This window comes from Anser cygnoides, chromosome 4, assembly GCF_040182565.1.
Source record: "Anser cygnoides isolate HZ-2024a breed goose chromosome 4, Taihu_goose_T2T_genome, whole genome shotgun sequence".
Lineage (NCBI taxonomy): Eukaryota > Metazoa > Chordata > Aves > Anseriformes > Anatidae > Anser > Anser cygnoides.
This window is the reverse complement of record NC_089876.1, coordinates 16,074,424-16,084,537: the sequence shown is the minus strand read 5'-3', so window position 1 is coordinate 16,084,537 and position 10,114 is coordinate 16,074,424. Positions and strand designations below refer to the sequence as shown.

The window sequence follows — 10,114 nt, the reverse complement described above, 5'->3', positions numbered from 1 at the left end:
GAACAAGACACGAATGATCTCTGTCAACATGAAATCCTTCTGAGCTAATTTTGTCAAAGCTGCAAAAGGGGGAGAAAGCAGAATACAGTTGAGGGCTGAGGCACAGCAGAGTCAGGCCTCTGTTTGACCTGGCTCGTTCACAGGAGTGCAAACATAAAAGCATCAGGCAGCCACTTCAGGGGCCCTTCAGTGTTCAAGCGGAGAATTTTTCTGGTATCTGCTTGCTTACAGGTAACCTATCATACTGGAATGTATAAAATCTACCCATGTTTTGGATAGACAGACAGGCACCACAACAGCTGATGAGATCACTACTTGCCATGAGGCACTACTCTGTCTCCAGCATCCTATCTCCAATCCCATTGACTTCTTAGGAGGAAAGAGCAAGAAAGCCTGCAACAGACCAGGCTGGAATAAAAAGCAGGTTTTTCTAATCCCATCAACTCAAATTTGGTTTATATCCAAAAGAATGGAAATTAATACCTTCACCACACAACTGAATCTTTACCAATGCAATTCTGAATATTAGATTTTCGTTCTCCATTTGAAGGTGTTGTGTAGCATAGCCATATGCTGTTAAAAGAGCTTTTCTTTACCCCATATTGAGTGAATTTCAGTTGTGGAGATAGTCCCTTTTCAGCAGTTTTACTATTATTATTGTTATTATATTTTATATAGTTATTCCTGGCAGGCATGATTACACAATCTCCAGAGGACAAAATGAATCCTTACTAGTTTATACCTGAGTGTTTATCCAACACTGATATGAATGATCTTAGATACCATCATTCTCTTGAATTAGAGTAGGAATTAATGATTCTTGTCAATAAATATTAATGCTAGCTATTAATGATGCAAGGAAAAAAATAAAAATAAAATTTTTATTCATGGCCTACATATTTTAAATCCAAGCTTTCTTTGGTAAAAAGATTTAAAACTGCTATAATTTTCAAGGACAGCTGAAAATCATTGTGTTTTGGATGTTTTAAATAATCCTACACTTGCCTATTACATCAGCAACCTTCACATTTATTTTGTATACTGAGAAAGAAAACCTCCTTGCTTGTAAAAACCAATTTGTCATTTTGGCTACTTGGGTGGACTAATAAAATACGTACATAATAGTACCTGCTTTGTTACCTCTCATAGCTATACTCTTTACTGCCTTGCAGTGTACTTATTTTTCATTGCTATCACTTGATTTATTATTATTATAATCTCCAGTTTAGACAGGAGAAATGTTTGAACAAAATCTTGTTGTGCTTTGTTTGTATCGAAGATACAAATGTGTATATGCAATGGTAACAATCAAGCAAAGGAAATTCAGATGTAAATCAAAGTTATGATATGTGCATTCCTGTTGTTCTTCTTGTCTGAGGATTTAAGAGATATTAATAGATGTTGCTGAATCAAGGATCACAATTCTGTGAAAAGGTGCCATAAGGAATGGTGTCCTCACTTTATTCATAGGAAAAATGCACTCTGGAAATAATTATTCTACTTCTAACCAAAGAAGCATGTTGACTCCCCATGCTTTCACCATAAACTGTTCTATTCTCCTCATATTTTAAATGATCATTTGTAAGTCTTCTAATGCAGAGAAATCCCTTCCTTAGCCCCTCTGCTCAAGAAGCAGACATGCTTTTCGTTCGTTCCAAATGGATGAGATGGCTTTTTACTAAAATAGTTTACTTTTTGTTCTGTGCATTTCATTTCTAGTTTGATTCAAATATCAACAAATTGATCCTTGGCAAACCAAGCTCTCCACTATGTAATGCCATTTCCTCACTGAACTAATTACTTCACTGTATCAGTTGAAATATTGCTTTTAAAGTAATTGGAGACTTACATATCCATGTTCTTTATGCAAATTAAAATGAATAGCTATACTTAGTAATTGGGAAAACTGCCTAAGTGCTAGAGCTGTTCCCAGCCTGGAAATCCATTTCCCACAGGAGAAAATCAGTTTTTAAGTCACTCCTGAATTCAAGTTACAATTTTTAAGCCTGTATGGCTAAAATGACACTCCCCAACCAGATCAAAAATTCTGAATACAGGTGGCTTCACTGCAAAACTGCTTGTCACCTACAATTGCCTCTAACCCGATAAGATCTGTCAGTGTTCCCACTTTCTCAGAGCCAAATTATCTGCTCAATTACTTCCTTGAAAGTCTATAGAAATCAGGCTTTGTTGCACAGAATGAGCTGGCTCAGGATCAGTCTGTTTCACAGCTCCTGAGAGCAGGAGGCTTGTAGCATCACGGTGGTTGAGTGGTCATTGCAAACAAATGGTGGAGTGTGACCCCCTCCCAGGACATGTTATTTTCCAGAGCTAAACACTCAACTCCTGGCTGTCCCTTCAGGGGTACGATGCTGCTGATCCTGCAGCTGATCCAGCAAGGTATACACCAGCTCACACAAAATGGGCTGGAGGTCTGAAGGGTCAACAAGACCATTCAGGCAAAGCTTTAAAAATTTGGCTACTGAGGACATGAATCAAAGGTGAGGTGAGACCAAGATCTGTGAGAACAAGATATGAACAAGATCATGGAGGCACACCGTAGAAGTGAAGGGTGAATTGGCACCATCCACAATCTCAATTTGCCACAGCAGAAGCCAAGAACATGCTGTGAGTAGGAAACAGTACATCAGAAGACACACTAGTTCTGTGAGCATTGTTGTCTTTTCTTGCTAACTCCCAGGTACTGTTATTAGTCTTGCTTGTCCATGTCATGGATTCCAATTTAAATGTATGCTTATGTTCTGCAGATATATAAGGACATATAATTCAACCATCTTACTGGAATTGTGAAATATTACTGTTAAACAAGGTGTGCTTAGAGGGCTAAAGCATATTGCCACAAAGTGAAGTGCACTGCATGCAATTAAGACTTCAGCTCTGCATTCATCCAAGAGGCAACACTCAAACATTTAGCTGTGCTTCTTTTTAAGTTATTTATTCTCCTAATTTCATTTTGGATAATCTCACTTACAGAAAGGGGAGAATGACTGCTATGGATTGTGAAATACAGGAGTACTAAGAGGGAACTGAATGTGCCAGCTGGGAATATACAAAGGAGGGAATGAGTCATGTAACTTCTGGGTATTGCCAGTCATTCGGAAAGGGGTCGGCCTAACTGTGCAGGACTGCAATTATTAAAATTTATGTAGCAAGCACAGCATTTATTCCTGGGTTGAATTAATAAATGATCTGCTAGCAGATTATAATGATCATAAATGATCTGCTAGCAATGCTGTGTTAAAGGTTCTGTCAGCAATTATATTATAGAGATTTATAATATCAAACTAAAATAGTGCATCCTGGTCGCTAAAATAACTCCAGAGTCAGACTTTGGATCAAGTTATCATAACCAAGTAGCTGACTAATGCCCACAAAAATATCTGTATGCACGAGCATATCTTTGTGCATGTCGGTTGGGTAAATGTTTTTGTAGGGTGTTTTTTTTTGTGTGCATAAACATCTTTATGGAATGTATGGGCGCTTGTGTATGGTGTGCAGGTGCTGTAAACAAACATATGAACATCAGTGCATACCTGTGCATGTTTTTTAGGCCAAAACAAGCCACTAGACTGTAAAGAATTGTATATTCTAATGTACATAAAGTTATGTAACATAACCTAGTACATCACAGTAAATCCCTGTAACAGAAATGCTGGCAGTACTTTAAAAGTGATAGTGTTAACAGGGATAATTTAAAGGACTTTTTCTTAGTCAGCTGCCCATGGTTGAAAATGTGCTTTCATAAAATTTTCTGAAAAGGAATATAGTTGACTTTGTTTAAAATAAATTGTTGGATTCTTTATCCAGTTGATGTTTTCCCCAAAGCCTATGTGCTGATATCCCAAGAATCAACTAAGTGGACTCTCAGCTTTTATTCACAATGTCCCTCCATGAGTTCTGTCAACTCCTAATCTGGCTTTGGTGCACATTACAGCAAGTTTGCTGTAAGTTACAGAATCACATAACAATAATAACTTGAAAAATGGAAAGGAAGGTTAGTTAACACTCTGCCTGTTAATACAAAAGTAGGGCAGGGAGGGTTATTTTGCAAGAATATCAAACATTTTCAGTGTAACTGCCTGTCTTTATGATCTGCCAGGGCTGGAAGAGCAATCCCAAACACATTCCAGTGCATCTTGTTACTCATCAAGGTAGAGCAATCCTCCTTGAGTTCCAAATGGTGATTGGATTCGTACGGAGCCTGCCAAATTAAAATTGCCTACTTTAAAATAAAAACTTGAACAAAAAAAAAAAAAGGAAAAAAAAAAGGAAAAAATTTTGAGTTCCAGTTGACGATGTATTCTTATCTCATCGTGCTACCATAGAGGGCCCTGAAGACAAAAAGAGTGACATAAGAAATCATTCCCTCAGTGCTGTGACTCTGCTATTGATAGACCCAATTTCATATATTCACAGACATGGTTTGTGAATGCATCAAAAATCCAAGTCTGCACACTATTATGTCAAAGATCATGCAGATTGCATTGGTGTTACTGGAATCACAGTTGAATTTGATCCAAATGCTGTTGTCAAGTTTGACATCTGGATTGTAAGAGTTAATAACAAAAGCAATAAGCAAATACAGATTTCAAGGGAAGACAATTATTCAAAAGTTTAGCACTGAACGCTTGCCTGAAAGAGACTGGCTGATAAAAGAACTTCTCTAACGTTAAAATGATACTTGGCTCCTAAAGTTGATCCTTATTTCAGCATTCTGTTGTTATATGTATGTAAATAGATGTGTATTTATATATAAAATCAACACCTGTGTGCGTGAAGAGTTCTGAATATGTTTTTTCACCTTGATTGTATTGTGCACAGGTGATCTGCATGCATCATAACAACTGAAATAATAAACTTTTCTTGTTTCAGACTTCGAATTATTCAAAACCAGTGCTAAATTCATGAAAAACGCATGAGTCCACTGAAGGTCATGACTTTATTTTGACTCACAGTCACTAAAGGAATGGCCTCAGAGCTACTAGTTATACATTTGCAAACAATACATATATTCTTCTGTGTATATTATGGTACATGCTTTTTCATGTGCAACCAGAATTACAAAATGGGTCATGATTTTCAGAAATAGGAATCTAAACAAGCAGTCTCAGAACCTCTTAACTGATTCAGATGGACCTCCAGGAGGTTGAACATTTTTGAAGAACACTGTTAGTTCCTAAAATCAGGAAGGCACTTACCCTTATGTTTGAATCTAACACATTTGAATTCTCTTCTGAGTAGAGATGTTTCCCAGAAGTGAGAGACTTAAGATCCTATCTAGAGATCTCACATTCTAATTTTAGGCACAAGGCTTATATATATGTATATGTCTGCATACCTTTTCAGAATAGATGTGTTCCTGCTGGGCTGAGATTTTCAGCTTATTAAAATCAATAGCACTGTTTACAGCAACTCTGATCGCTAATGATTCTTGTAACAGAAATTTCCATCTCCATTTGGGTTTGGCTTGACTGAAATCTCATACTGTGAATTCAGGCACAAAATCCAGACAACTTTCAATTTTGGATTTCACCTCTGCTTCCTGGATCTGAAAATTCTGAAGAAATGATAGACTGAAATTTTTTAGAGGTAACTTATGACATCAGGGAAAAATAAAACCAAACAAAACACAACAACATTAAAAAATACTGCCTGTCTGATACTGAGAATTTCACTGTTAGGTACAGGAACCTTACGTTTCGGGGGCTGAAACTAATGCTCTTTTCTTCCCATTTTGTGACTTTTGGAGCTCTCATAACCCTTCCTTACATTTGCATGTTCTTTTCCACTTTACTCCCACCTAGTCCCCTCACACCTTATCTCTGGTTTAGCTCTGCTGAGGCAGTAGCTAAGGATGGAGTCAAAGGCAGCCTCACTTTTATTTTATAAGGTTTAAAAACACCTTGTCATATACGGAGTCATCTTTAAATGTTATGCAGTATAGCTACAAATATGTAACAAGAAATAAAGTGGGAAGAGATGTTTCCTCCAACACTTCGGGATGAAGATTGTGACAGAGGAACTTGGAATCTAAGATTCAGGAATCTCGCTGATAATCTGCTTTCAAGGGTGTAAACCTTGAGGGGAAATGTCCCATAAGTCATGCAGTTCAGTCATGGTGGAGTCGAAAAGATCATTCGCTTCTTTTCTTATGTAACAAGTGTCAGAGGATCAGGTATCTGCACTGCAACGGAGGCAGCAGTTTGAGTTGTGTGGTTTTGCTCAAGATACAAACTTGAAGAAATCTGTACACCAAGAAATGGAGATCAGACCATGGGCAGGAAAGTACTAGCACTGAGAGTCAAAGAAAGGTATTGCCTTGATAAAAACACTTACAGGGAAAGAGCTCTAGAAATATCAAACTAGTGAGCTCATAGAAGTCTGAACAACAAGAACGACAAAACAAAAACAAACAAACAAACAAGAATATTATGAATTTTATTTTTGAAACAATGCAACCATGTTTTCAAAAATCTGTAATACAGAACTAATTTTCAGTACCTCTGCCCTTCACTCCTTGAAGTTGTGAACTATGGTCTCAGGACAAGATGCCACATAGAAATATCTCAAAAGAACGATTTCTTCTAAAAATTTCAAAGGTGGTAGGTATGGAAAATTATGCTGTTATTGAAAAGTACCATTGATTCTCACTATGGAGCAGCTCTTGTGCTATATAATAGAGTATCCAAAGCAAGCAAATAATGGAAATATACCAGTGAGAAGTCAAACCTGACTTTCAGGTATTGTAGTATTGCATAACATGATTTGTACTTGCATTATTCAAGGACATGCTGATGTTGAGTAATGTCCTTACCTTACCTAAGAGTCAACCTAATCTTTAGTGAGACTACAACTCAGGAAAAAATATGGTCAGCTCTAGCAATGTAAATTTTATATTGAGATAAGAAAATAAGCAAGTGAAATACATATGGTGCTAGACAGTCTCTACACAGCGATTTCTTACACAGATTATTTTTCATATAAGAAGATTATCCCATACAAAAATTCTTGTACTGCTTAGAGGTTGAACATAAAATGGAGGAAAGAGTCTTTGCATGATTTTTCTCCTGTGGGCGTAAACAGATATTTTTAACTTCAGCTACCAAACAGAACTGACTGAGACAGAATTAGATTATACTTCCAACCAATACTTTTGTACCTTGCAAATATATGACAGCTGCGATTTAGAAAGATTCAGAACCAAGTTTGTTAATATCAGTTGTTGCTAAGAGATGCATTGCCTTTAGTAGAAGAATGAATATGCACCCACATACTAAGGGATCTATGAACTAAAAGTCATAAACACAGTATAAAATATATTGTTTATGTTACAAGAAAGTCTGAAAATATTTTATTGTTGAAAAAAATCATCATTATTGCACTTTGAGTTCATCATGAGTTTTGTTGACTTGCCTCCTCACAGAAGGTGTACCCAGTGATGACATTTTTGAAAATGACGAATGATTGAAAATCACATTTAAGGCTAAAACTCAATATAATGCTTACAGCACACTCAAGAAATGAAACCATTAAAATACACAATTTTAGTATCTAAGCTTTTTTGAATGATATTGCAAAGTCAAGTTCAAGTCTCAGTCACAAAAAGCTTACAATGAAAGATAGATACCAGATGTTTTCATATACAGTTATAAGTTTCGTTACCATCATCATTTTAACACCTGCTTATTCTTTACTGCTAACTGATGTGTTCTCCAGTTTCACTTACCTCTGTCTGGGTTAGCACACTGAGTTTCCATATTTCTCTCAATAATTCTTTCACATCTCTTAACCTATAATTTACTTCTTTTATTACTTACCATTTTGTTGACAGCTGTTGATGTTTGTATTGCTCTGTAAAATAAGCACTTATTGAATCACTTTTTAGCACATTTCATTGATTAACTATCTGTGTTAATTGGGGATATGTAAGTTGGTAGGGGTAAATGACATAGATGCCAAGGTCTGGAGATACATCACAGTTCTGCCAGCAAAAAGCACTGCAAAGAAGGGTTATGCATCATCTGAGTCTCCTTCTTCTTTATAATCCTTTGTTGGGTTCTGTGGGGGGAAAAGAAAATATCCATGAGAAGTTTTATACCATATAAAAATGCTCATTAGACTATCTCCACTAGGAGCCATAGTTGCAGCAATGAGTATTCAGGGACTAAAGCATAACTGACCTGGACACGGTATAAAAGTTTTAAAACTTGAAAGTGTAAAAAGAAACCTCCTGATATCAAATGAGCAAAATTTCCTCCATGATGATTATGTACAAGATACATTATAGGTAGATAATCATTACTGTAGTATACCTATGGGCAACCTAAGGTAAAAAAATAAAATAAAAAGTAATAATAAATGAAGTGACCTTCACAAAGCCCCGAAGATCTTACGTACTTATTTTTCTAATAAAATTCAAGTAGATTTTTATTCCCAGCCTGCATTCACTCCACGACTACCCAAATGTTTTCCACTGCTATATGAATGAAGCTGCATTTTTCTCATTGGAGTCGTTATTTTGAAACCATTCTCCCTGCTAAATGTCTCTCAGAAAACAGCGAAATTCCATCTGTGGGAATACATACAGGATAGTGTCTTGTTCCAGGAAAATCGCTTCAGGAAAAAAAAAAAAAAAAAAAAAGGTGAATAGTTATGAAACTGCAAAGTGGATTCTGACCCTTTGCAGAGTCACATGCAGAGTATGAGTAGCATGTCTCATAGCAGATAAGCTATGAAAAGCAACAAAATACTGCTTCTCATGCCCAAACAGCAGATGGCCCCAGATAATTCCCAACAGCAGATATCGTAATGAGCCACTACTTCCTAAATCAACACTGCTAAAAATTTTTCGCTAAACAACTTTTCCCCTCTGCATTTGTCAGTTCAAAGACTCAAATACCTTGGGGCCGGATTTTGCTACAGTTGCATTTACCTTCTTGAAGTGGCCAACTTGCTAAAATACCACATGTAATAGTTGAAACACACACATCTCTGCACATGTAAAAGAGCACTTCAAAATTGTGACAGGTTACAAAAGGAATGTAAGGCTCAGGAAAAACATATGCAGGGACTCTGTGGGTAGTAATTTGAGAATATCTGCTCATATGCTTTTGAGGTGTCAAAAATACAAGTGAATTCTTGGCTTAAAATTTCTGCAGTCGTACTATTATTGTGCCTTCAGCTGAACTACTTTGAATGAAAAACTGGAATATTTTGTAAACTAATCGAGGTTATCTTGGGTTAACCCAAGATGCAAAAAAAAATGTATGTGCTGTCACAACCAGTGCAAGGCAATTCATTTGATAGCTTCTCAGTGGGCCCGAAGGAAGACACAGCTGGTTGTTAGAGGATGCTTGATGCTGCAAATGCCTTCATTTGGATAAGATTGATAACGAGGTTGTGACAATTTGTTGTCCTTAAAGATCGTGCAATGCATCTTACAGATAGACATAGCTATTGCACACAGCTGGGAGGAGAGAAGCAGTCTCTCAGGGTGTCATGTAACTTTGCATGGACTGCAGCAGCTTTCCTGCTAAGAGGAATTTTTCAAATATTTTTTAGGGACTTCTGCTCCACATCCTATTTTTCAATTGCTTTTTACACCCACAGAGAAAAGAAGGGAGAAGACAAAACTGTTGATGTATTGTAACTATCATTGTTAGTTCTCTGTTTGATGTTATTATACATTTTAAAAAGCTCTCCATGGCCTGAAAACATCAGGACCTTCATTAATCCTACATGATTTTAGGCATCTAGAAGCATTAATGGCAGTGGAAATGGGCACTTTCAGACCATCCAAGGCCTGAAATGCTCTTTGAGACAACTCTTTGTTCAATTAACTTAGAGGTAGAGTTTTAGAAGAAAACTACGCACACTGTGGTCTTCCAAAGAAAGAATAAAGCACTCCTTGTTTTCCCAGGATAAGTGGCTAAATATTAAGCTGAACGAATCTGGCCTCTGAACGCATGATAAGAACACGAGAAGTGAATGTGAAGGAGATCTTGTACTTGAAATTCAGGCCAGGTATTTTGTCCTTGTGCCCATGTGAATTCCTTCTTCAAACAAGTATTCTGCCTTTACCTTGAGCAACCTA

The 10,114-nt window shown here is 36.8% G+C and overlaps 1 long non-coding RNA gene across 1 annotated transcript; it reads right to left on the bottom strand.

Moving 5' to 3' along the window:
• Positions 1-4,997: 4,997 nt before the first annotated feature.
• Positions 4,998-8,881, bottom strand: LOC136790644 (uncharacterized). The gene is made up of 3 exons (XR_010830970.1): positions 8,419-8,881; positions 7,839-8,079; positions 4,998-6,266 (listed from the first exon to the last, which is right to left on the bottom strand). It is a non-coding gene; the product is annotated as an uncharacterized lncRNA (long non-coding RNA).
• Positions 8,882-10,114: the final 1,233 nt, after the last annotated feature.